This window comes from Tenrec ecaudatus, chromosome 12 (genome assembly GCF_050624435.1).
Source record: "Tenrec ecaudatus isolate mTenEca1 chromosome 12, mTenEca1.hap1, whole genome shotgun sequence".
NCBI lineage: Eukaryota > Metazoa > Chordata > Mammalia > Afrosoricida > Tenrecidae > Tenrec > Tenrec ecaudatus.
Genome location: NC_134541.1, coordinates 15,055,673 through 15,083,332, shown reverse-complemented (window position 1 = coordinate 15,083,332; position 27,660 = coordinate 15,055,673). Strand labels below are relative to the sequence as shown.

The following is a 27,660-nucleotide window of genomic DNA, read 5'->3' as shown; positions in this document are numbered from 1 at the left end:
CCGTCCCCGCTCCCCCCTCCCCGGCTGTAAATCTTTATGGGAGCAGAAAGCCTCATCTTTCTCTTGCAGAGCAGCTGGTGGGTTTGAACTGCTGTCCTTGTGGTCAGCAGCCCGATATGCAACACACCATGCCATGAGGGCTCCTTGAGATGGAGACAGACTTTTAAAAAAAAAAAAAAAAGAAAAAGAGAACAGAAACCTAAAATTTTGTTTATTGCTGCGGATTCTAGTTGTATGGTTGGAGGTGTGGGTGGGTGCATTGTTTTAGAGGATCTAGGCAAGAACAGACATTTCTTGAGAGCTATATAACCAGAGAGTCAGAAACAAACAAACAAAACAAACAAAACAAAACACACAAGAGACATTCCAGAAGAAGGGAGCAGCAAGTGCAAAGGCCCTGAGGCAAGAATATGAGGTGCTAGTTTCAGGAACCTTCAAGATTGTTGGAGCAGGAAATGGGGAGAGACGGAATTACTTAAGATCGAAGAGGGAAGTGGAGTTGAAGTCACTCAGGGGCTGGGTTTTATCCCCCCCAAAATGGGCTGATCTCAGAAGGTGGTCAGCTTAGAAGTGACACAATTTAATACAGGCTTTTTCAAAGATTGTTCCGGCTACTGCGTGGGGGAACAGTTTGTAGGCATCAGTTGCCGCATTCTAAGCGAAAGGCCAGGCAGCATCTGGGTGTCCTGAGTCTAGAGTCTCAGCACCTGGCTCAGTATTGATTATCTGATGTTGAGTGAGGGAATACATATACTCACACAGCAAATATTTATTTACTGAGTACAGACAAGGGTCAGTCAAAAAGGATTGCTGTTGGAGTTGGAGTTCAAACATGCACGGGCTGATTCCAAATGTGTTTAAACATGTTTCTGTGATCAGTAGGTAGTTAAAGACAAGTTCTCTCTGTGATATACTTGTCAAAAAAAAAAAAAAACAAAGATGGGGGCCGCAGGAAAAAACAAAAACAAAATAAAGAAACAACAAGAAAGGATACTTCTTATACCACAGGGGAAAAGAGCATTTTTTTGAGGTCAGGGCTAATATAAAATGTTTAACAAAACTCAAAAAACTCGAGTGGATCGTCTTCCCAAATGACTGAGGCTTTGTAACAAGATGTGGGGATGCTGCCGCACATATGACAACCCTTCTCAGAGGAATCAAGGGCTTTGAGAAAGGTCACAGAGACTTCCATGAGGAACTCAAGGCTGGGAGGTCAGCTCGGAAGGTCATTGTGTGAGTCTGGGTAAACTGGGGAAACAAATCCACAGAAACTCATATGAATAAGAGAGTTTTATATAAAGGGTAAGTGTACATTCAGAAAGCATCCCAACCCAGTGATGACCAACACCAACTTATCAAGTCCTCCTCAATCTCACAAAACGCTTGCAATGAGACTGACTGCAGGAGGAAAGCCGAATCAGTGAATGTGTAAGCTGGCAGGGGTCTCCATGCAGCTGCTCCAGCACCTGGGGCTGCATCAGGGTAGGTCCATGTGGTTTCTCCTCAGGAATGTCTTATAGGAAGTGAACCTTGCCAGCTGAAGCAGGGAACTGGCTAAGGCAGCTGCATCCTGGTCCGACCATCAGAAAGAAAGAGACCAGAGAACTAGAAAGGCTAGGCTCACCGAGCCATTTATCTCTCTGCCCTTCAGTTAATCCCACATCTGTTTATCTGTCAGGTTGGCGCAATAAACCTTAACTATCTCAGTAATGATCATTGTTTTGTGGGGTTTTGAAGGGGTCATCTTGAAAGATTTTCGCGAAGGACACAGCATGATCCTGGAAGCTTATTATAAAGAAATTTTAAGAAAATTGAAAACAAAAATGATAATTTATAAATTATCAAAGGTTCATGAGGGAGGGCGGGTAAAATATGAGAAGCTGATACCAGGGGCTCAAGTAGAAAGAAAATGATGATGGCAACAAACAAATGTAGTTGACACAATGGATGGGTGGATGGATATTGTGATAAGAGCTGTACGAGCCCCCAATAAGATGATTAAAAAAATAAAGAACATTGAAAACAGTCTGGTGGGAAATGAAAGACTGAAAAGTGGTATCAAGGATTTTTTTTCCTTTCCCATCTTCCTGACACCACACCTGCTCATTCTTTAAAGGTAGCAAGGGCTGTCCTATGAGAATTTCATTGGGAAACCTCACCCTCGCCACCCTACAGCTAACGGGACCTAGTGCCCTCTGACTTCTTTCTCTTCCCCAAACTCCAAGATCATTTAAAAGAGCATGATTTACATTCCCCAAGGATGCCACAGCTGCTGTTCCCACATGGTGTAAGCAGAAGCACGCACAAGTCTTGGGGAAGGTTTAGAGAGATGGAAACCCACCCCCCCTGCCCTTCAGAAGGGTATAGACCTAGGTGGGCGGTCAGTCGAGAAACAGTAGCTTTGCACTTTGGTATTGTTATTTCATAAAGGCTCTATGGTTTTGTGGCGACACTTAGTGACCTCTTCCTTATAGTACTGTAAATTCTGTGCTGGGTGCTGGGGATTTATTAGAGAGCAGAAGAGACAAAAGCTGTGTCTTCATGGAGTTTTCATTCAGGTTGGGAAAAGAGATAAAAATACATACGTGATCAAAAGTGGTGTTCTCAGTGATAAAATGTACTAGAGACATGAAGTTGGGAAGAGGTATAAGAGAAGCTGGGCTTGGAATGGAACAATGGTGCAGGAGTAGGGGGGTGCTGGACCTTCTCTAATCTCAGGAAGGGGAGAGTCAACCTCTAAGGTTGATTACTTTGGGGTAGAGGTCTGTCTGGTATACCTGGGCCCTCTGGTGTCCCAATGCTAATGCCAGGCACCCTTCCCACAGAACTCTGGACTTCTGGGCTGGGTTCTATAGTTCGTTGCAACAGCCATACAAAATCACAGACAATAGTCGTGATTAGGAGGTTTATTAGTGAAAGAAAAGATTACAATTTAGGATTAGGAATGACCCAGGATACACTTCTTTTATCAGGACAGCTTCATGGTAGTGGCCATAGTCAGGCCTCTCCCCAGCCCTTTGGCCCTTTTGAGCTGGCCCAGTCTCTGCCCTGCTTGGGTAAATATTACAAAGCTCTTTAGGTCAAGAAACAGTAAGGTCTGCCAGTACGCCTTGGTCCACAGGTGCCCAGCTCTCCAGCTCTGTGCGTCAGGAAGCCCAGCTCTGTCAAGTGCCTGGAGCACCCCAATCTGCCAGCTGGTCTCCTGTCGGAAGGCACTTGGCCTTCTAATTCCACTGGCTTGGAAGCCCCATGCATTCTTTCCTGTCTACCTCTTGGTTTGGTCGCTTTTGCTGCCGTTGCTGCTTGTGGTCTTGTACCATGTCCAGTAATACAAGCCTCCCTGTCTCCAGGATCTAGGTGTTTCTCAATGCAAGGACCCCAGGTCCAAAGGTTGCAGTATGTCCAGAGGCCACATATCTTCTGTTTGCTGGTTACTGAGGTCCGCCTTTCTTGCCTCTGGGATGACTCATTTTAAGCTTACCAGGATGGCAAAATCGATCAGTCCTCTCATTAGGGTCTTATACACAACCCATTGCCACAAGTGTGTTATGAACCTTGTTTGCATTATTGGCAAGCTGTCTCGTCCCCTTGGTGGGCCACAAACAGCTTGTTTGCATAGTCTCACCCCATCATTTGGTGGGAATTTCACATCCAAGGTAAGAAAGGCCACATAGAAGCAGCTGCGGTTGGGATCACCCTGCGGCCAGGATTTAAAATAGAACAAGTAGGGAAGACCTCACTGAAGAAGTGACATTTGGACAAACAACACCCCAGGAGGTTGAGCTATGTAGATTTTCTGGGGAAGTGTTCAGGTAAGGGCAAAGTCTCTGCGATGGGAATGTGCTAGGTATGTTGGAGGGATTCCTGGTGTACATGAGGGAGCGGAAGAGAAGTGGGGAGTTTGCATAGAGAGGAAAGGAGGGGGAGAGGGGAAGTACTATGTGGCTTTCCAGGCCACTGCAAGGATTTTGGAGGAGGGACATAAATTGACAAGTGTTTTTGCTAGGATCCTTCTGCTGCTGGGCTGAGCATAGGCATTAGGGGCAAGGGTAAAAGCAAGAACAGCGAGGAGGGGGTTCTAGTGGTCTTCCAGGTAATCCAGGACATGAGGGTGGTGGAGCAGAGCTAGTTCATGGTCAGGTACACTGCATTTTATTCCTACCCAAGACATTTAAAATTGATTCAATATTATTAAATTGTAATTATTTATTATTTAATGTATGTGATTGTTTTTTGGTGCCAGTTTCAACTCACAGCAACCTCATGAAACCGGACTTGGTCCAGCTGCACAATTGTTACCTTTCAGTCCATATTGTAACCTTGGAGTCAATCCAACTCATTGAGACTCCTCTTGTTGACTGACGCTCTACTTCGCCAACAATGATGTCCTTCCTCAGGGACAGGTCCACACCATGTGAGTTCAAGTGTCACATTCTTGTTTCTAAGGAGCCTTTTTGCTGTCTTCCCCCAAGATTAGATTCCACACCCCTCGAGTTCTTTTTAGCTCCACCTCCCCCTTCTTTCTTCCTCCAATATCCTGGATCCAATCAAAGGTCATTTCTCTTTAGTCTTTCAGCTGTTAATGTTTGCAAGAACCCAGGCTAGTTGTTTTGTAGAATGTCTCACATTCTGCATTTATCTGCTTGTTCTTTTCATGATGAGATTCAAGTGAGTGACTTTTTGGCACTACCCAAGTGGCTTATGCCCTCCCCATTGCATCATTTCTTGAAATTTAGGGCAGTTCAACCCATTATTGGTGCTACTGAGTTCTGTCATTGGTTTAGGTGGTGTTGGATTTCTGCAGTCAGGGAAGCTAGCAAATGACAGCAATAGGTGGATTTACACTCCAACATTGAATATATTGTTTCTCACCACCTTCCACCCAATGGCTTTATTACTCAAAGAACAAGCTCTAGGCGGATGACCTTGTGCCATACATCTCATTTGAAAACGGATTAGTAGTGGTCCCAAAGGTAGGCTTACTCTGAGGCTCACGTTTGGCATACAATAAACACTCCAGGAATGTTAGTTGATACCACTGGATGAATGCAAGTCTGAACAGTAAACGGCGGCGCTGCCAATGCAACCCTCTTCGGCTCCCTGAGCAACACCCAGGTGCTAGGTGAACCAAGGCCTTGCAAGGATCCCACGTGGCCACGCCCCCGCTCTTGGACGCCCGGGCGCGGGCGCCCGAGCCCACCGTGCAGGCCGCGCAAGGCCCCCTGGGACCAGTAGTGCTGGGCGGGGCCTCGGGACTACATATCCCAGCGGCCTCCGCGCCGCGGCTTCAGCCGCTGCTCCCTCAGCCCCACCAGAGCGACGGCGGCGGCCGCGGCTGAGACGGTAGCGGCGGCGGTAGCGGTGGCCGCTGACTGAGCGGCGAGTTTCCGATTTAAAGCTGAGCAGCGAGGAAAATGGCGGCTATCGGTGAGTGGAGATAAAGGAGGCGGTGGTGGCGGCTGGCGAGGGGTGGGGTGCGAGGCCGAGGGGAGAGGGCGAGTTCCCGGCTCTGCCGCCAGCCGGCGGCTTGAGCTTCGCTGAGGCGCTGATGGGCGCGCCGAGCGAGGGGCGCGCGGAGGACAGTTTCGGGGTGTCGGGGGCGGCCCCGCAGCCTGGGGCGGTCCGCGGCCAGGGGAGGGCAGTCGGGGTCAGCGGGGGGCCGGCACAGGGGTAAGCGGTTGTCGCCGCGCGGAGGGGTCACCCCGAGAGTTTGGGGGTGACAGCGGGGGCTCTCTCTCCCCTCCTGTCCCTAAAGTTTTACCTTCCTCCTGCCTCCCCAGCGCTCGGGGCTGCTCCTGCACGCTCCCCGCGTTCCCTCCGCTGCCGCGAGGTCGTTCTCAGACAACCCCCCCCCCCCAGCCCCGAGGTCGTTCTCAGAATCGCGGGGGGGGGGGGGATGGCGGGATTTTGTTGCCTGGTGCCCTCCGACACTGGGGCTTCGGGGGGCGGTGCATTTTTCTAAGATGTATCCCCCCCGCGGAATTTCCATTTTGGGTCCTGGGGAGTTGTCTCGGTCCGAAGGCATTTTCCCGGGTCTGGTGTGAAGGCTGGGGAATGGCAAGTGGGAAGTTGGGGATTCGATGTGGGGCTTGGCCGTCTGTCTGTAGTACCCCGACTATTGTGTGTGTGTGTGTGTGTGGAGAGCGGGCGAGCCGTCGGCCGTCTCTAATCTTCTTAGGGTACTGGCTCAATTTGTAAGGATGTCAATAAACGTGCCCTGCACATGCCTTCAAATAACACGCCCGCAGCCGGAGGGGAGCTGGGCGCTTCCTAGACGGAGAGCGGGGGCACCTGGGCTGGAAAAGTTAACCCACCCGCTGTGGCACGCGAAGGGGTGAGGAACGTCGGAAGCCCAAACTTTGCCCTTTCTCTTTTGGGGAGGGGGTGGGGGATGGGGGTGGGGGTCTGTCGAATTGGAAGACTTCCTTTTTGCTGCGCTTGAGTCGCGCTTCAAAGCCAACTTGGGTTTTTTTTTTTTTTTTTGGTTTTTAAGCCCGTGCGGTAAAGAAACAGGAAGGCGAGTACCAGCTGGCTGCTGGCGGCGGCGGTTTGCAATGGAGCTGAATGAGATGGGCGAGTGGTAGTCGTAGTACTGAGTAAGACGGCTGGCGGCCGCTCGCCTCCATTTAAATGCCCGGCCGGCCTCCACCTGACTCCGGGCTACGGGCGCGCGGGAGCGGCTGTTGCAGCAGCAGGTTGCTGGGGTGGGGGTGGGGGTGGGGTGGGTGAGAAAGGATCCTCGCGGGCCCCCTCAGCGAATGCGGCGCGCAGTGGAGCTTGTAAGCGGGAGCCTGTTAAGTTTGTGAACTGCTCCGTGGGAAGTCCGCCCTGCTTATGTAGAATAGGGGCCGCTGCCTGCGACACACCGCCGGGAAGATGCGGAAACATTGAGAGACCCTGCCCTCCTCTCCAAACCCTCCAGTTCCCCCCCTCGGAGGTACCAAGTGGTACCTTTTTGGAGGGCGCCCTTGGACTTTAGAACCCCCAGCTTCAGGTGTTTATCAGACGCCTCTTTCTAAGGCAGGGAAATGAGCAGAACGTGTTTTACTGTCCCAGTGTTGCTAGCCTTAGAAGGACTCTTGTGAACTTGTGGCCGGTGTTGCCTGATGTCGGCACACCCTTTAGGAAATGACAGTCGGAGGGGGCCGGGGTCTGGCCCGTGCATTGTTTGTTAGATGAAGCGTCTGCTGTGGCTAACCAGTAAAATGATACTGAACGCTGCGGCTCCTGTCACCGGAGGCTGCTTCACGTTTGCATTTAAATGAGAAGTAAGCTACATCGCCTGTGATCCTAAATTACAGGGGTATTTTATGTATGGATAGAAATGACTTAATTGCCCAATCAGCATTAAAAAAAAAAAAGCCCTCTGCTGGCTCCTGGCATATAAGAAGTGCCGTTTGGAGATGGGAATTGTCGATTTACTGGGAAGCTCTAGGGCAGCTAGAGGAACTGTTATCTATCATAAAATATTCCTTTAACTACAGAGGCTTTGAAAATGCACAACAAGCCCAGCATAATCACCAAGACTTGTTTTCATACAGTTCAGAATGATTATTCTCAAGCTACAAGCATGAAGAATTCATTTAAAAAAATTCAGTGATGTCAGAGCTAGCTTATTAGAGGTAGATGAAACCTGTATTTTGGAAGTCAGCATGCTGTACATGTCTTTACCCACCGCAGCATGAGAATTGTTTCTATGAAGTGTGCTCTTCTCCCTCCCTCCCTCCCATGACAGTAAGTTAGGATTCATTTAGTAAGGAGTGGAGTGCACCCTTCTTGGACCCTGGGCCTTTTTCTAGGGCAGGTGTAAGTAAAAAGTAGTGATTATATGACTGTCTACTAAGAAGACCTTGACTGGCCTTTTGAACTAAGCTGCTTTGCCATTTTAGACACCTTACGTTAAAAATAAAGTTTACACGATTGCACTATTGAATGGTATGTTATCTATAATAGCTCCCAGTAAAATGCTTTTGAAAAAAGTTTGCTTTATAAAAATTTTAGTTCTTTGTGCATTAGTCACATGATTGTAGAACAGTTTGAACTTGAAGGCTACTCTGTCAGAAGAAGTCTTTTAATTGAGTACTTTTATCATTTATTTGAGTTTGGACACTAGGGTAAGATTGAAAACAGAAAAACAAAAAAAAATCCCCCAACGCAACAAAACCACCTCCAAATGTCTTTTCCCTAATTAGTTTTAAAGCTAAATGGCTGTAGTTTTGTTGTTTTTTTAAAACTATACCTATGCAGTTTCTACCTGTGGCTAGAGGCTGTAGAGTACTTTAAAAAACTTTTTCTCCTTTAGCAAATTGTAAGTCTATGACTTCCATTTTCTGGTTGTCTACACAGCAGAGCACCACAGTTTCCTATAATTGTTACTCTGTTAATGCTGCCTAGGGTTAGCTAACCAAGTGTGAATCAGGTTTGAAGAGGTACTGTCGTGTCCTAGGTAAAGGCTGGGTTGTGTTTACTCTAGTATAGAACGCTTCCTTTTTTTCATTGTTGGGTGATGAAAGATCTGGGAAATTGCTATTGGAGCTGTATGTTGGCTTCTTTCTTTTTCTTTTCCTTATAGCTCAGCAGCTGGAAAGAAATGGGTGTATGTCCGAGTCTCAGGGCCAGCCCTCAGTTTGAGTGCTGGAGTAACCTGTGGGCACTTTTCTTCCTTTGTAGGAGTGCTTTTTTGAGGCTGGGGGAAGGGATTCTAAAATGAACACATTTCACAGTCAAAGTGTGGAGGAGGGGCCCTCTTGTCATGCCGTTTACCCCTTCCCTCTGTTAGTGTTTGTTAGGTAAATTCACTTGGCCTGTCGGCTTCTGAGAGGACTTCTGGGAGAGGATTGTTTTGGGTTAAGCAGGCCTTCCTCCTGGAGCCTCACTTTATTTTGAGGCACCTCTGACGCATGGTGGAATGGACTGGAAGGTAATCACCTTACCCTCCCCCCTCTGTGAAATGAGCAGGAAAATGGCCAGCAGATCCACAGCAGGAGCTGCTGGAAGACTTTAGGGGCCAGTCACTGGATAATCTCCCTAGACTACTACCTCCAGCCTGCCCGTGTCAACAGTACCTCTGTTTGGGAGGGACTGCCAGCTAGGTCAACTTCCCAAGGGGGCAGCCATAAAGGTTTATTTGAGTAATAGTAAACTGGCCTAGAGGCCTGAGGAGTAAACCGGTTTTACCTATCAGAGCGGTCCTTAAAGCCAATGGATGAACATTGGCTGGTTCTCCTTAAGATCACTTGTGTCTTATTGTATGTTTTTCTTTTCTATTCGTAGTTTTCTTTTGCCTTCTAGGAAAAGGGGTGACTTTTTTTTGCCTGCTGTTTCTCTGAAGGTATTCTGAAGTGTTTCTCATGGCTTTGCTGTGAGGGAGGGCTGTGCATCTTCATGTTTTGGAAAACAGGCTGACTAGATGGCCAAGGTTAACACTTGATTATCCACACACTGATGGAAGGAGGGCAGTGACCTGGGTTGCTCAGAGGACTGGATAGTGCACTACTCCCTGGGGCTCTGCCTTTGGCAGCCATGGCAGCTGGGTTGGGGTGACTGGGTGGATTGATGGGAAGCGCTGCAGAAGTCAGCCTAATCCTCAATTAGGATAAGCCTCATCCTTAATTGAATGTTGAGTGTATAGGTTAAATCCCATTATAACAAACTCCAGGGGACTAGTTAAATTATTTTGTTGTATTGGGATTAGGCTTTATTAAATATTGTTTAAATGAATTAGTCAACTCTTGAAGTTTTGTTTTGCTTTTTTCTTATATGGAAGTGATGAAGAGTTTGGGAAAAGTAAATTTGTTATAACAATTTGACTTTCTGTTTTGAATGCCTTTTCCTTTGGAAAAAGGAAAGAAACTATGTAGAGCTTGGCAGAGGATTGATTCTTACCCTCCCCACCCCAGTCCCTAGCTTTGGGAGTGTGTTGTGTAGTTAGTTCCATTGGTTTGTCTCAGCAACCAACCAAGTTTAATTAGTAAGTTCTGTGACTGCTACCATTCATTTAACGTGTGGGAAGAGGAAATGGGAAATTCCCCAGGTTTTCAGGTAACTGCTGGTAATTTCGGCCCTGACAATTTTTATGAAATGTATTCCATTTAAGTCACTAATTGATTTAGTTATTTCTATTCAGCCCGATGTAGTTGGAAACTTTTTAGGTATCTACATAGTATTAATAATAATAATAAAGTGGTGGTAATTTTGTGTTAAGATATGTACTATTCATGTACATATGAAGTTTTCCAGAAACTAGATTCATTTATACATACGGGGAAAGTACTGTTTTTATGGTTGGCCAGAAATAAGATCTTTCTTTCTGATGGTACTTTTACGTTTGTATTTTTCTAAACTTCAGTCACGTATATACTGCCCTCATCGCTCAGGCCCGTTTCTGTAGAGAATTTTGCTTGGGTACAGCAAGACATTTTTGAAGCCATTCTTTTAAGTAGATGTTCCATGAAGGAGGGAAAATCTGAAAGAGGGAATTTCAAAGCAACCCAAGCAGTGTTTTGAAAGTTCTCAAGTCTTCAGAATAATGGCTGAGCAGTGGGCAGGAAGCCTGCCGTTGTATTGTGGCATTGTTCCTCCTGCTCATGCATTTGAGAACTTCAGTACAAAGGAGGAGAAAGCCTGGGGAGGGGGAAGAAAGGGGCTTCACAAAAAGAGGGCAGTGAGGGGAGAGCCTTTCAGAATAAATATATTTTTGCTCTTCTGTTTGAATGAAATCTAAAACCAAATTATTTTTACTTTGATGGGAAATGTTAGCTTATTTAATCCAAGTGTCTTAAACTGACATTTTTATAAATGAGAGTTAATTGCTGTTGGTGGAAAAAGTAGCTTGGTAATATGCTCAATTTCAAATCGGAGCCTTAACTGGAGAATAGCTACACATGTAAAAACTCTTAAAATATTTCCCACCTTTTGGTACCTGATCCCTATCACTTTGAAAAGAATACTTATCAGTGAAGTGGAGACTAGCTTGTTAGTGTAAGCTTTGGGCAAATCAATCTGTAGATCTTTGTTTTCATTTATTTAAAGACCCTACTGCCATTGAGACAATTCTGACTCCTAGGGAAGTGACCCTATTAAAGAAGGGTGGGCAATATCATCTTTCAACGTTCCTTCTGTTAGAAATTATTTATATAAATATATATATATTAATCACCACCAGGCCTCTACTACATATCCATAGGATGAGATATATATATATATCTATCTATCTGGTAGTGGTTATATTACAGCCCCACCTGGAAGCTTTCTACTCTATTAAAGACTTAGAGTATCAGAAACCCACAGGGACAGTTCTGTCCACCTATAGGGTGGCTATAAATCAGAATCAACTTCATGGCAGTGAGTTTGTTTTTTTGAGTTCTATGGGTATGTAGAATAAAGTTCTTTAAATTTTATTGGTAAATCAGTCATGAAGTGGATTAATGCATTCATGTCAGATAATGCTGTGAAGTCACATGCAGCTTTCATTGCTTATTCGTCATGAAGAATTTGGGGACAGAATGACTGAACTGTTGGCTTCACCACAATATGAGGAGTCATGGAACATGAAATTAAAAGTTAGTGGGATTTTTCTTTTTTTACTAAAAAATTTTTGGGGGGATAGCTTTTCACATGCTTCCTGAAGCCCCCTTGCACATGCTGTAAATGTGAAAAACCAATGTGTTTAATTTTCTTTCCTGTGTAAGGAAATAAAGTTTTCTTTACTCTCAGTAAAGCTGTCATCAGTGAAATGAGTTATTGAATTTTAAGTGACTCTGTAGAGTAGTTAAATCAGCTTGATGATTTTTATTCCAGATCGGATTTTGGCAACTTTATTTGAAAATGTTTTACAGGATTACTCAGGGTTTTCTTCAACAGATCCTCTACATAGCCTCTGTTCTAGTCAAGCTAGCCTCTCTTAAAAAAACCTGCTTTGGGGGGTGGTTCTGTTGCTGGCAATATCTTTTTGCCAATTTGGTTACTTTAGGGTTGGGGCAAGTGTTTGGCTTAATCTAGGGAAACCTAACTGCACACATGGTTCTGGGATGATCCTCACAGAATGAGACAGACAGGATTGGTATGCACACCTACTTGCTCATGAACTGTCTCATTGTCTGGCCTTGTGTAGTTAGGAGAGCTTCCTAAGATTTTAAGGAGGCCCCCCTAATAGTCTGAGCCTTGTGGAGCTGGCAGAGGGAGGGACACTGTCTCAATTCCTTAGGATGTCTCCATCTGGCTATGGAGGATGTCACAGCATGTGACAGTGGGAAGTGTGGGTGAAGATCTGAAGGTGCTTGGTGTGCCAGTAGGAGAAGCCCCAAGTGGGGACAGGAAGGGGGCCTCTGGACAGAGGCTGGACAGATGGAATATGTGCGGGTTTCTACCGAAGATGAACAGCTGGTAGCACCCAGCCTCCAAACCACAGAGGTTCCTTGGGGGTGAGGGAAATGATACCACGCCCCTCTGGCCATACCCTTCCAGAGACTCAAGACTTAGGGGAAGGGGAAAAGGGGGCCCTGACAGGGAGTGAGTCTATCAGAGCCCTTGAGACTTTCTCATTAAGCCAGTTCAGCCTGATCTTTGGAACCAAGAAGGTTAGTAAGGAGGACCTATGCCTTACATTATGTTGTTGGAAATCCGCACAGCCGAATATTGGAGTGGGGCTCCAACAGTTCATGGAAAACTGGAATTAAAAGATGAAGGATTTTTCCCAGGAGCCTTTTGAAGGCTCCTGGCACACCTATTCAACAATTGCTACACGTACAGTGGCATTGATCACATTCTTACTTTGCTCTCTGTTACTCCTCCCCCCTTAGCATACACTCCGGGGACATGGGGAAAGGGAAGGACGTAGCACTTAGCTTCCATAAAGATTTCTGCCTTGGAAACCTATGGGAACAGTTTTACTCTTCCCTGTAGGGAAGATCACTGCGGGTCAGTGTCTCGGGCAGCATTGCACTCTCAGTGCTTTGTTTGTTTCTCTACCTGGGTGGCGTACTGGGTTATGAGTTGGGCTGCTATCTGTAAGATCTACAGTTGGAAAACACCAGCCAGTCCACAGGAAAAAGATGAGGCTTTCTGTTCCCCATTAAGATGTATAGTCTTGTAAGCCCAAAGGGGCAGTTCTCGGTCCTGTTGGGTTGTTATGAGTTGGAGTGGACTTAAAGGCAGTGAGGTGTTTCTTTCCCCGGTGAAATCACGTCTGGGATTTAGAGTCCATCATATTTTTCCATATTCCCTAGGACTGAACAGCCCTGTAAGTTGCTCATACTGTTTTGATTCAGGACCCCTATTCTTCAAAGAACTGTGCTAAGTATTATGGACATTAAAATCCCTTTGTGATCTAGGAGTTTATAATCTACTTCAAAGCTTCTTAAACTGTGGGTCATGACCCCATATGGGGTTGCATAACTGAATGTGGGGGTCTTGAAAAATTTGGCATCAGTAAAAGGTTTCTGTTTGCTCAAAGACCAAAAATGAACGGAAACCAAACATAATGAATCGAGGTGTTTCTGGCCCGTGTTACAATTTTCTTGGGCAAAAACGGGGTCGTGAGTGGAAAACTTTTAAGCCCTGGTTCTAGTTGACTAATTGCAATGGGAACCAACAAACAAAAAGCAGTTGAAAAGGCAGAAATAAGTGGTTCAGAGACTGTTGAAAACTTCACAAAGCGGGTACAGACTTGTGTGAAAGGGAATTCATGGCTGGTGCTCATCTCTTCTTTCCCACATCTTGTATAAGGAGCCCTGGTAGTGTGTGCAGTGGGTTACTCATTGCACTGCCAACGACAAAGTCAGCACTTTGAACCCACTAGCTGCTCAGAAGGAAAAAGATGGAACTTCTTGCTTCTGTGAGATTTACAGCCTGGAAATCCAGAGGGACAGTTCTGTTCTGTCTTACAGGGTCTTTATGAGCCATAAGCGACTTGAAGGCAGTGAAGTTTTTTGTTATTTTTCTGATTCGTTTATGTATACACCTAGTTAAAAGTGTAAGTCAAGCAGGCAGGTGATGCACAGTGACAATAAATAGAGCTGCCTGTATGTACCCCAAGTCTCTCCTCCTTCCAGCCCTTCCAGTGACAGTTGCTGTAGGGTATTCTGGTTATGCCATCATGCACGCATAGCAGCGCTTCCGTTTCCGTGTTCTCTCCCCCTCTCATTTTAGTTTTCATTAACAAGTGGGAACCCAGTGGACTGCTATTCTTCACTTAACAAAAGAACTCCAGAGCTCTTTCTCCACCTCATTTAAAAAAAACAAAAGCAAAAGCCCCCAGACTGCAGAATATTCTGTGGTACAAATAGATTTGACATTAGCTATCTCCTCACTACTATTTCCAGTTTTTGTTGCATTTTGAATGGTGTTACAGTGAACTGTATGTTGATCTGGGCACCGCTATTGAAGTAAATCTGTAGTACAGCAATTTTGGAAGCGAATTTTCGAACCAAGGGAAATGCACATTTAAAGCTTAGATGCCTCTCATGAATTACTCCTAAAGTTGATACTCTCACCAATTGTTCAGGAGGCTGCCAGGTTCATCCCCTCAGATTGCTGCACTGCTGGAAGGCTTGAAACCTGCCAGTGCTCTTCATGTCTTCGCAGAAAAGAAACCGAAGTTCTCCCCCTGGACTACTTACCCAGCCTGTCATAATCTGACTCTAATCTTTTTCTCTAGCATCAGCATCTTTTCTCTAGTTTGTATTATTTCAGTAGCAATTAACCAGCCCCCTTACTTTGCCTCCCATCCCCCAGTCATTTTCCTGTATTTTGCTTGATATATTCTGGTCATATTTGTAGGTGCATTTAATAATAAAAGCTACTACTGATTGAGTGCCTACGTATCGTAGGAGGAGCCCTGGTGGTGCTAACTGCAAGGTCTGCAGCTCGAAACCAACAGTTACTCTGTAGGAGAAAGGTGGAACTTTGTACTCCCATAAAGTCTCAGAAACTTACAGGGACAATTCCACCTTGAATCCCTAGGAATCAACATTGACTCTATGGCAGTGATTTTGGTTGGAAATACTGTCTGCTTAGAGTATTATCTCATTTAACTGTCCTGAGTCGCTCACCCTTTTGGGCAGTAGACCTATTTTTCAAATGAAATATTGTAAAGGACTCCAAAATAGAAACTGATTCTATTCTTACATATTTATCTTTTAAATAGAAAATAATACTGTTTATCATGTAAACAGTATAGTGAGTTTGAGACTTGTGAATATAAATTTGATGAGTAGTTAGGTTAGAGAGGACTATTGTAAACTTAAATTCATATATAATTGGTTATTTCTGCATTTTTCCATTTGTGGTATCAAGATAATCCTGACCCATATAGATATACGGTTGTAAATGGTCTCAGGTAAACATTTTTTGGGGGGAGGGGCGGGGAGAAATATTTAACAAGTGCACTTGGGAAAAAAATCCAAGGTATAAAAGAAAGCATACACAACGAAAAAGACACCTTTTTCCAATTGTTGGCTCCTCACTTCCTCTACCCCTTCACCTCTTCCCAGAGACTGCAGTCACTGTCACTCCAGGCTAGGCATATAAACTCAAAAAACCAAACTCCCCGCCATTGATTGGATCAGTTCTTAGTCATCCTAAATCTATAGGACAGAGTAGGACAGCCCCACTGGGTTTCTAATACTGAATTTTTATAGGAGCAGACAGCCTCATCTTTTATCCCTGTAGCATCTGATGAATTTGAACTGCTGTCCTTGTGATTAGCAACCCAATTTGTAGTGTACTATGCCATGAGGACTCCTAGTCTAGGCATGTGGGCACACATATACTTAAAAGCTTTCAAGTTTAATGTATTTTCCTTTACATTTTTGATAAATATTGAATGATTTCACCCATTCTGAAGTGTGCAAGCCTGATATATTTTTATAAAATTAAAACGACTATGTAACTGACACTCAAACTATGTATATATTCTTTGGAGGAAAAAACTAACAGCATATTGTTGCATGGCAACCAGTTCTCTTGCATGTTGCATTTTGATATGAGTAGGAAGCAGGCAATAGGGCCTTGCTTAAAGATGGTGACCTGCTGCCACTTGGAACTGGTCACCCCCATCACTGAGCGGCCTCTTTCATATGCAACACCTATGCTTTCCTTGTGTCCTCTAGCCTTGACTGAACCACTTTGAACTGGTTTGAAGTTCTGTTTTGAAATGACCTTGCAGTAGGTTTTATGTTAGTAATTTATAGCTGCCTAATTCTTAATTGTTACACAGTATTCCATTAGACGGATATAGCATAATCTGCCCAGTTTTATTTTACTAAAAACAGAGCTTAAGATGAATGCCCTCATATATTTGTTTCCAAGGTTCATTGTAGCATGTATTTCTAGACATGGAAGGGGTAAATGAGTGAGTTTACAATTATGCTAAGTATTACAACTTGCCCATAAAATTTACAAATCTAATTGCAGAGTATGAAAATGCCCCTTTCTTCAGTCCCCGTGATATCAATTATGGTATCAAGATTTTTAATTTGAGTTTTTAAAAATTTTATTAGGGGCTCATACAACTCTGATCACAATCCGTACATGCCTCCATTGGGTCAAGCACATTTGTACATTTGTTGCCCTCATCATTCTCAAAACATTTGCTTTCTTGATTTGATGAGTTGAAAAATGTTTTCTTCTTGTGCTCTGGTGTTTCTTTAGGGACGTGCACATTCTTTACAATGCTGGGCTATCAAACCAGTAGCGTGGGCTAATAAGTGGTAGTCTAAGTATACTTGTGTAGCATTTGGGTATGTAATTTTCAATTAAAATGTACTTTATTGAGATAGGATAAAAGGTACTATTTATTGAGTTGCCTGTATCAAGTACTATGCATTTTTATATGTGCAATTAGAATTTTGACAAATGTAAACAGTTGTTTTACCTCTGCCCCAATCAAGATTCAGAACATTTCCCTTACCCCAAGAAGTTCTTCTTCTCCCACTGGCAGTCACTATTCTTACTGACCACAGGAAATTGCTTTAACCCATAGCCCCCTGCCATAATTCATAGTGATCCGATAGGATAGAGCAGAGCTGCCCCATAGGTTGTCTGAAACTCAATCTTTACAGGTGAAGACAGTCTGTCTTTACTTTCAGGGTAGCTGGCAGATTTGAACCACTTACTTTTTGGTTGTTAGTAGCCTAACGGTGAACTCACTGTGCCACCAGGGCGCGCATAACTGTGGTGCATCCCCTTCCTTCCTGTTTAATGAGGCATAATTGACATACAATAAATGTCATAGATTTGAGAACACCAGGTGAGGTATATTATGTGTGCGGTGCAAATCCATTGTCAGTTACCATAATGGAAATATTCATCACTTTTGAAAGTTGCTTTGCATCTCTTAACTCCCCTTACCTCCTCATTTGTATCATAAATAATTAAAAAAAATTTAAATGGAATCAAACAATATGTACTTGGGGATAGGGAGGAGTCTGATTTCTTCCGATAGTTGTTGAGTATGTCAGTGGTTTATTTCTTTTTATTGCTGAGTGTTATTTCACTATATGGATATACCACAGCTTATTTATCCAACCAATGTTCAACCATGTTTGCTATCAAATACAGAGCTATGCACTTTAATGCACAGGCTTTGTGAAGAAGAACATAGGCTTTGATTTCTTTCAGCTAAATATGTATGGGAGAAATGAATAACCTCTATGCTAAGTGCATATTTTAAACTATTAAGAAACTGTCCAACATTCTCTTAAACTGGGTGTACCACTGTCCAGTTTCCCCAGCCCTGCGGACGTTCCAAACTGTTCCATACCCTCCCACACTTAGTAGAGTCGTAAGTGTAAGTGTTGGCTGTTCTGACGGGCATATGGTAGTATATCACTGGTTTTGAGTTTCCCTTATGAGTAATGATGTAGCATCTTTTCATATGTTTTTATTGCCATTGGTAATACCTTCTTTTGGCTATTTTAAAATTAGGTTTGTTTATTTGACTGAGATATAGGGAATTAAGAATATATGGAATTAAAAGATACGGAATTTCCCCACAAACTTTTTGAAGTTCCTTTGTACATTCCAGATACAAATCCTTTTGGATTTGGATATATATGGCTTTCTTTGAGTTCATAGCCCGTTCATTTTCATAACTTTGTAAGAGCAAAAGTTTTAATTAATTAATGATTTCTCTCATGGGTCATGCTTTTTTTGTTGCATCTTAACAAATAATGGCAAATCTGAGATCATAATGATGATTTTTTTTCAGTAGATTTAGAGTTTTCTTTCAGAAATTGGTCTGTGCTTCATTTTGAGTTAATTTATATCTATGGTAAAAGGCGAGAGTTGAGGTTCATTTTGTTTGCTTTCCATTTGTTCCAACATTATTTGTTGGAAAGGTTATTCATTACCCATTGAGTTGCCTTGGTACCTTTGTTGAAAATTAGTGAACCATATATGTGTGAGTTTATTTTTGGAATATGTTCTGTTGAATTTATCTGTATGTCTACATTTATCCCAGTACTGCACTATTTTATTTATTGAAGCTTGAAATGAGATAATGTAAATCTTCCAACATTGATCCTTTTCACATTATTTTGGCTATTGGATTTCTATATGGGATTAGAAATAATTTATTGATTTCTACAAAATTTCTGTTGGAAACTAGATTGTGATTGTATTGACTCAGGGATCCATAGGGTGAGAAATAACATTTTAACAATTTATTTTTTTAATCCATGAACCTTTAGCTCTGTTTATTTTGTCTTTGTTTTGTTTTTTAGTCTTTAATCTCTCTTAATACTGTTGGGTATACTGTGTATCAGTATATCATCTTAACAGTTTTGGTCAGATTTGTCATGAAATAGTTAATTTTTAGTGTGACTATAAATAGCACTGTTTTTTAAAGTTTACTTTCCAATAGTTTGTTACTAGTATATAGCAATAGACTTTATTTTTGTATATTTGACTAATAACTTATAACTGCTTAACTTATTTTGTCTGTGAATTGTGACTATTTCTTTTCAGTCAGTGTGCCTTTTTCTTGCTTTATTGGACTGGCCAGTCCCTCTAATTGAATGATCTTTGCCGTGTTCAAAATCTTAGGGGAGAGAATTCAATCTTTCATCATTAAGAAAGATGTAAGTTATGGGTGTGCTGATCTGCTTTGCATTGGTCGATGTTGCTCTGCTTTATAATTTCATCTTAATGGAATCGTATAGTATGTTGTATCAGGCTTCTTTAGCTTGGCCTGATTCTTTGAGGACTATCCATGTTGTGTGTACAGCCCTTTGTTTATTTTTTATTGAGTAATATTCTACTCTAGAAATACACAGATAACACTATTTGTTTATTTACCCAGTGAGTTATATTTATGCTGTTACTTGTTTTTTAGCTATTTAAGAATAGAGATGCTTTCTTTGAATATTTGGATTGAGTTAAAGTGTGAACATACAGTTAGTTCCGTCTTCTTGGACAAACCCCTAGGAGTAGGACTGCTGGGCCATATGGCAAGTGTATGCTTAAGAAATTGTGAAGCTGTTTAACCAAGTGATGACCACTTTTCACATCACCAGTAATTTATTAGAGTTCCAGTTTTATCCACCAACATTTGGTATTTTTATTTTAAATTTTAGCCATTCTGGTAGATGTGCAGTTGTAGCTCATTGTGATTTTAAATCTAAATTTCCTTTCTCATTCTTTGATGCATCTTTTATCAGTCAAGTCATATAAATATTTTCTCTATCTTCGGTAGATCAGATCTTAAACTGCTGATCAACAATGCTTTTGTACTAATGCCTGACTTCTTGGTCATTTGTATTTTATCTCTTAAGTGCTTTAACAGTAGTCATGTACTTGAAAAGCAATTATGTAAACATATATTATAGATCACATTTTTTCCTGTTAAAAATCATTTTATTTGGGGCTTGTACAACTCATCACAATCCATCCATCCATTGTGTCAAGCACATTTGTACATTTGTTGCCATCATCATTCTGAAAATATTTTCTTTCTATTTGAGCCCTTGGTATCAGCTCCTCATTTTTTCCTCCTCCCTCCCTGACCCCCTAGATCTGATTTCTTAATCCAAATAAATGAAAAGAAAATTGAGAATGATCAATTTGAAGCAATCAAGTTTTTAAGTACAGTCAATGATTTTCAATTGTACTTAACTGTTGAAAGTCATTTAAAAATTAAAATCTATGGTCTGGAACTTAATCTTTTTATCACTTTAATAAGAATGAACCAATCAAGCCTCATTTATTCATTTATTGGCGCAAACACTAAATATTATTAGTCTGATATAATCCTCATGAGCAGGCTCAGAAAACCTATCAAAAACTGCATCTTTTCTGAGAGCTTGTTATTTGTTGTCTATTTAGCCCTTACAGGAAAACCCAATCTGTAAGGCTTACTTCCCTTAGTACAGAAGGAGTCCCATTCTCGCCAAGCTATATTCTCTTCTCTTCTCTTTCATGGTTCCCGCGGTGCTTACCTGTTCTGCATGTATTAGCTTTTGAATGCCTGCACTGTGAGCTAATGAGAAAATATTGGCTTCACAATGTGCTCTTCGTTGCATCTAGTATGAAACTATTGTAACCTTAAATGACCTAAGAGCCTCCCTGGACATTTTCCTTTTTGTGGTTTACTGGGAAAGGGTAACTCACCTCAATTTACTTACTAATCTCCTCACCCTAATTTGAAGATATATATATATATATATATATATATATATATGTATTTTTTCCTTTTCTGTCTGAATTATTCTTTGTCATGCTGGAATTTTGGAACATTTTGCAATTTACATTTAAGGAGGTTAGTTTAAAATCAGTGGAAATTTCCAGCTTTAAAGAAAAACAAAAACCAACTATTGGTCTAATAACGGCTTTGCAGGAAGAAAGAAATATGAAAAAGAACCGCAGACGTTCTGGATGTCAGCCTGTGAAATTTTCCACTATTTCCCATAATAACATGCAGGCATGCTTTTGCTGGTATTCATGCAAGTGCAGTCCCACTCTGAGTGGGATTTGAAGCTACTCTATCAATGATAAAATGACACCTGATCAGCTTTCAGTGGGCAGTGTGTAAGTGCACATAAATATGGTGCTGTGTGTTTGATCTCTGTGACCAGCAAGCACTGCACTTACCAACTTACTTAAAATCTCTTCTAAAAATTGCAGTTATTAATTTTATTTTAATTTATAGTTAATAGTTGTTTGTTTTTTAGTTATTTTAAATTATTTTTTATTTCAATAGATTTATTGTGAATCTGAGATTAGATACTCAATTCTCTCACAATTTTATTATATAGAATATACTGCATTAGAATGCTCAGAACAAAGTTTAGAAATATTTGTATAAACTTGGTACTTAATAGATTCCCAGAAGCATCTTAATCTCTATTTCATATTTCCTTTTAAGTTTTCAAACGGTTAATAGGCTACATATTAAAATTCGTAGTGGAGTTATTGTTCGGCCATTTTCAGACTTTGAGGCAAACATAATAGAGAGTTCCTAATGACTGCGTACTCCTAGTTGTCCTGTCCTGTGAACTAGAAGAAGGAAATGATGTACAGTTGATTACAAATGCACCATAATCTCCTTCTTCTACCTTCTTTAATCCCTTTCATGAAAATTGTCTAACAACGAGATTATTGATAATAATAATTATTATTAAATATGAAAACAACCAGAAATCCAAACTCACTGACTCATTAAGGAATCAGATTAAGAAATTCTGGTTTTATGTGCATGGTTTTCCTTTTTTTATGTCTATGTAAGATAGACTGGATAAATGATCCCAAGGAAAAAAGAGCGGAACCAACAATTCCAGGGGGACAGAGTAGAGGAGGAGATGGGGGAAAAGCAGTGGGGAGCCAATAAACCCAGGGACAAGGGAAGAACAAGAGATCTAAAATCAATGGTGAGGAGGCCATAGAATGTCCCTGGTGGGGTTTCATCACGTGCAATGTAGCTGAGAGGAAATACAGAGCGGAATAAAGGTCGAACATGATAGTGGGACAGGAGGAAAGTAAAGGGAAATAGAGGAAAAAACTAGGCGGCAAAATAACATTTATAGAGGTATAAACATAGGCATGTACATATGTAAATATATTAATATATAATGATAGGGCTATAGGGTTATGTACTTATATTTATAGATTAAGTATTAAGGTAGCAGAGGGCTATTGGGCCTCTACTCAAATCCTCCCTCAATGCATGAACACTTTGTTCTAATAACCTGGTATTCTGTGATGCTCACTGAGGTAGTTTATTGTGCCAGCCTGGCCAATAAACACAAGTGGGATTAATTGAAGGGCGGAGAGATAAATGGCTTGGTGAGCCTCACCTTTCTTGTCTCACACTCTCTGATCATCGGACCAGTGTGTGGCTGCCTTGCTTGTTCTGTGACTCAGTTTGCAAGCTACACCACCTGTGGGACACCTAACTTGTGGACTGTGTCGCTGTAATTTGAGGTTCCTTCAAGACCTGCTTCGCCACATAATTGGAATTTACATCTCTTGAGCTGGTGACCTGGCTGTTGGTGACCTGGCTGTTGGTGACCTGGCTGTTGGTGACCTGGCTGTTGGTGACCTGGCTGTTGGTGACCTGGCTGTTGGTGACCTGGCTGTTGGTGACCTGGCTGTTGGTGACCTGGCTGTTGGTGACCTGGCTGTTGGTGACCTGGCTGTTGGTGACCTGCCCAACTGTTTCCTGCGTGTGCCAAGATAGCCTGAATCTCTCTACAGAGGACTACCTGGCAGCCATCAAGACTTGGACTGCCAGTGTTTCACAACTTTCTCTCGGGAGTGAGTTGCACTGAGCCATTTGTATTGCTTTATAATTTAACTGTTCATCTCTTGTTATCTATCTACTATCTATCTGTATAAATATATATAAATAGCAATTTGGTTTTGTCTCTCTAGAGAACCCTGTCTAACACACTCACCTTCCTGACATGATTGCTGAAGACAAAATGGGTACATAAACTAATGTGGTAAACAAAGCTGATGGTGCCCGGTTATTACAAGATAGAGCATCTGGGGATCTTAAAGGCTTCAAGTTAAACAAGTAACCATCTAGCAGGGAAGCAACAAAGCCCACATGGAAGAATCACACCAACCTGTGTGATCATGAGTTGGTGGGATCAGGTATAAGAAGACCCAAAACAACTATTTTGATGTGAACGAGAGGGGTCAGAATAGAGACCCAAAACACATCTGTAGACAATTGGACATCCCCTCACAGAAGGGTCACAAGGAAGGTATGAGCCAGCCAGGGTGCAGCATAGCACAGAAGGAACACACAAGATTCTTCTAGCTATTTAATGCTTCTCCCCACCCCCCTTCAGAACCCCAGCTCTACCTTACAAATCTGGTTAGACCAGAGCATGTACACCAGTACAGATAAGGGCTCTCTACGCACAGAATCCAGGACAGATAAACCCCTCAGGACCAAAAATGGGGTAGAGATACAATGAGGGTAGGGGGAGAAGCGGGAGACTTTTTTTGCAATGACTGACATACAACAGAAACGTGGGTGAAGGGAGACAGCGGATGGTGTAAAATATGAAAATACAAATAATTTATAAATTATCAAGGGTTCATGAGGGTGGGAGGGTGTGGGAGAAGGTTGAGAAAATAACTGATACCAAGGACTCAAGTAGATAGAAAATGTTTTGGAAATGAGGTTGGCAGCATATGTACAAATGTTTGATACAATTGATGTATGGATTGTTCTAAGAACTGTAAGAGCCCCCAGTAAAATGATTTATCACAATAAAAACGAAATTCTGGTTTTAGGAATTAACTCTTTAAACTGTCAATGCTTTTATGCTGTGAGCAATTGAGGGTTTGAGGAATGCATCGGATAAGAAGTCATGTGTTTGCCAATACACTGTCACTTATTTTACATATTGCAAATACAAGTATATATTTGCACATAAATTGTTTTCTGTACTGTTGTGATTTATATTTGAATAAGAACAGTGTTGTCACATCACATTGGTCTCCACCCTTCCCCCTGTTGTGTGCTCCTCCCTTGTACTGTGGCATCCTTCCTCTTGACCTTTCCTTTATCTATACCTCTCCTCCTGTCCCTCCGTGCACTTCCCCTCTCAGCCTCCAGCCAATCTCTATTTTATCCATTCCTCTCAGCCTAAATGTCCCCTGCCCTTTCCCCCCACCCTAGTCAACTTCCCATCCTTCCAGTCCCAAGCAGTTTTGTTTCAACTCATCCATTGTACTCCTGTCAGTGTCAGTTTACTATCACTAATCTCACTTATCATTTGTTTCCTGTTTCCAGTCCTCCTCTCCTAACCATTTGTACATTGTCCTTGGACAAATGCTGTCCTTTTGATCTTAAATGGACATTCTAGCATGGATGAATTCAGTTGCAAACATGAAGGGTGATAAGGGATATGGTCTTGATGATCCCACCAGTCTCTAGCTGACCAGTAAGCCTGGTCACTTATAGGATTTTGAATTTTGTCCCACTGTATCCATGACCTTCAACTGTGCTCCTTTTCAGAGCAGTAGGAGCCTGGCGCCATCTAGTTCGTCTGGTTATAGGATTGTGGAAGTGGGTGCTTGCACGATTCATTAGTCCACTGGACTAGGGCTCCCCAAGTCTTTAATTTCCTTTCTCCTTTCCTCTAGTGAGCACATGCTTGCTGTACCCCAATGACTGGTCATGAACTTTTAAGACTCACAGTTGCTATCCACCACTGTAGGATGTAGAACATTAACTTTGTGAGTTGTGTTATGCTAGTTGACTTTGGTGCACTCCAAGACTTGATCTCCCAGGCCCACTGATTCATTCCTCAAAATGGTTTGATTATGTCTAAGAAGTTTTCATAACTTTTCCCCTTGTGTGCTTAACCACATTCATGTATATATTTGCAGTAAAGGTAAAAATACATACACAAATATCCTTTGGCAAATCTGTGTATGCTTGTGCGCCCCCTTCCCACACCTGTTCAGCCTGTATATTTACTACCCAAGCATCTACTTCAAGTTCACCACCATTGCAGGATTAAATATATAAACGTATTTTGCCTTTAACTCTCGATGTCTTGCCCTGCTTCCATCATTGTATCGAATTTCTCTTATTGAATATTGTCTTCTCCAGAACACAAGTTAGCACCTGTCTACCTTCTAACCTTTGAAAGTCCGCACTCTTCCTTGTTGCTTTTAAACACATCTTTCCCTTATCTTAGGAAGGCTTCTTTGCATCAAATGCATTTTCTGCTCTTGTTAGATTTTTCTGCCTCCTCAAACCGCCCCCCCACAACATGCACATACTCATACCCTCTACAATCCTTTAACCCTCCTGTCTACCTCTACACTACGGCTTATTCTATGAGGACTTAGTGAGACTAGCCACATGGCAACCTATTCTCTCTGTTACAGATCCCTGTAATAGCAGTAAGCAGATTGGCTGTGAAAACCAGAACACTACAGTATAAGGGAGGGACTTGGGTCTGTGTGTGTGTATGTGTAGGGATGATAGTGTGTCTTGGGATATTTGCATTTTATGTATGTAGGCATGTAAGCTTGGCTGAGAAAGTAACATTTGGGCAGTCCAGGGAGGAAGCCAGTGGATCTTGGAGGGCAGGGAATGTTGCACGTTCTCTGGAAAGGCCCTTTGGGTGGCACATTCTTAAAATATTTGAAGAGCAGCAAGGTGGTCAGTGTGGATGGAGCACAGTGAAGGAAGGGGGAGGCACTAAGAAGAAATCAGCATGCTGAGAGCACAGACTAAGTTTGAGCGGGATTTTGGGCAGTAGTACTGATTTCACTTTTTACTTTGTAAGCAAAGTCGGGAACCATTGCAAGGTTTTAGTTTAATTTTTTGTTATTGCCAATAGAAGTATTTCTTTTTAACCCTCCTAATTATAGTAGACTTCATGTACATTTGGGAAAGAAATAAAAATACCAAGAAGAAAATGTATTATCCATTAGTGAGGGTTTTTGTGTATCTTTCCAGCCTTTTTTTCGCCTGTGTGTGGGTGTGTACAAACGCTCTATAGGGGTTTAGCAGATAACAAATAAACTGAATTGGGCTTTAAAGAGATCCCTCCAGTTGCTTGGTGAAGTGTAGCATATAAGAGACAAGGGTCACAGCAGAGACCAATTAGAAAGCTGTTACAGTAAGTAATCCATGGAGAGAGATGGATGGTTGATGTGAACCACGGTTTTGACAGTGAAGGTTATAAGAACTGGTCTCTATTATTTGAAGACGGTTGCTACAATGTTTTGTGACTGACTAGGTGGGAGGAGAGAGGGAGAGAAGAATCAAGGTGACTAAAAAGGTTGTGGCCTGGCCTGAGCAACTGGAAAGAAACCTTGGGTTTAATTTTTCTTTTTATCATGCTACCCATTCAAGGTCATCTTCACTCTCGCACGACAATTTCACCACGTTGCTAGTCTGAACTGCCCACTTTGTTAATTAGTACCTAACACATGTAACGCTTTCTTGGCATTGGTATCAGTCTCCCTCACTACATAGTATGCTTACTTTTACTGAATCATCCTGAATTTAATAATCTACTCTAGGATTACTAACTTTCTGAGCCATATGGGCAGTTCGGTATAAAAAACCTTGACATAAACATCTATTTTAGTTTGCTTTTGGTGTATTTTTGCCATCTTTTAGGAATTGGATAATTTGATTAAGTTATTTTCTGTATAAAAACCATCAAATACTTTTAATTAACATAAAACCTTTTCTTATTTCAGTATGAAGAATTTTGTTTTCTTTTAAATAATCACCATTTATTGCTTATCAGCCACAAGCGAAGTATCCTAGGGGGAACAGATGAGTGAAAAAACTCCTACTCAGAAAGGAGCTTATGCGTTGGAGATACAGATAGCTGTCTCCTTTATGCACACAGCCTATGTTAGGATTTCATAAAACCAAATAGTTATTGGCATCGCAAAGGGCCCTCATACTTTCACATGTATGAATTTCTTTTTGGAGCCTTGTTTCACATTGGCACAAGTACTCTTTTTAAAAAAAATCATATCATTGTTAAGGGGAAGGGCAGAGTACAGACCAAGGCCCATCTATAGGCAAGTGGACATCCTCTTATAGAAGGGTGTCAGGGAGGAGACGAGCCAGTCAGGGTGTGATGTAGTGATGTAACATACAACTTTCCTCTGATTCCTAAATGCTTCCTCCTCCCCCACTATCATGATCCCAATTCTACCTTACAAATCTGGCTAGACCAGAGTATGTACACTGGTACAGATAGGAACTGGAAACGCAGGGAATCCAGGGTGGATGATCCCTTCAGGACCAGTGGTAAGTGGTAATACCGGGAGGGTGGAGGAAGGGTGGGGTAGAGAGGGGGAACAGATTAGAAGGATCTACATATAACCTCCTCCCTGGGGGACTGACAACAGAAAAGTGGGTGAAGGGAGAGGTCAGACAGTGTAAGATATGACAAAATAATAATTTATAAATTATCAAGGGTTCATGAGGGATGGAGGGAGCGGGGAGGGAGGGGGAAAATGAGGAGCTGATGCCAGGGGCTTAAGTGGAGAGAAAATGTTTTGAGAATGATGTGCTTTACACCATGGATGTGTGTATGGATTGTGATAAGTATTGTATGAGCCCCTAATAAAATGATTAAAAAATCTATTTTAAAAAATTAATTATAAAAATTATTAATTAATTAATCTGAGCTAGATGGCCTCTTGTTTACCCTTCAAGCATTT

General features: G+C 42.2%; 1 protein-coding gene across 7 annotated transcripts in view; it reads left to right on the top strand.

The window, feature by feature from the left end:
- Positions 1–5,296: 5,296 nt before the first annotated feature.
- NCOA3 (nuclear receptor coactivator 3) overlaps positions 5,297–27,660 on the top strand; it is a 150,356-nt gene continuing 127,992 nt past the window's right edge. For 6 of the 7 annotated variants that reach the window (XM_075528639.1, XM_075528636.1, XM_075528637.1 and 3 more), the window contains exon 1: positions 5,303–5,427. The gene's annotated coding sequence lies outside the window, so the exon portion shown is untranslated. Of the gene's footprint in view, positions 5,428–27,660 lie in introns of all 7 variants that reach the window. The other variant, XM_075528633.1, reaches the window with a different exon arrangement.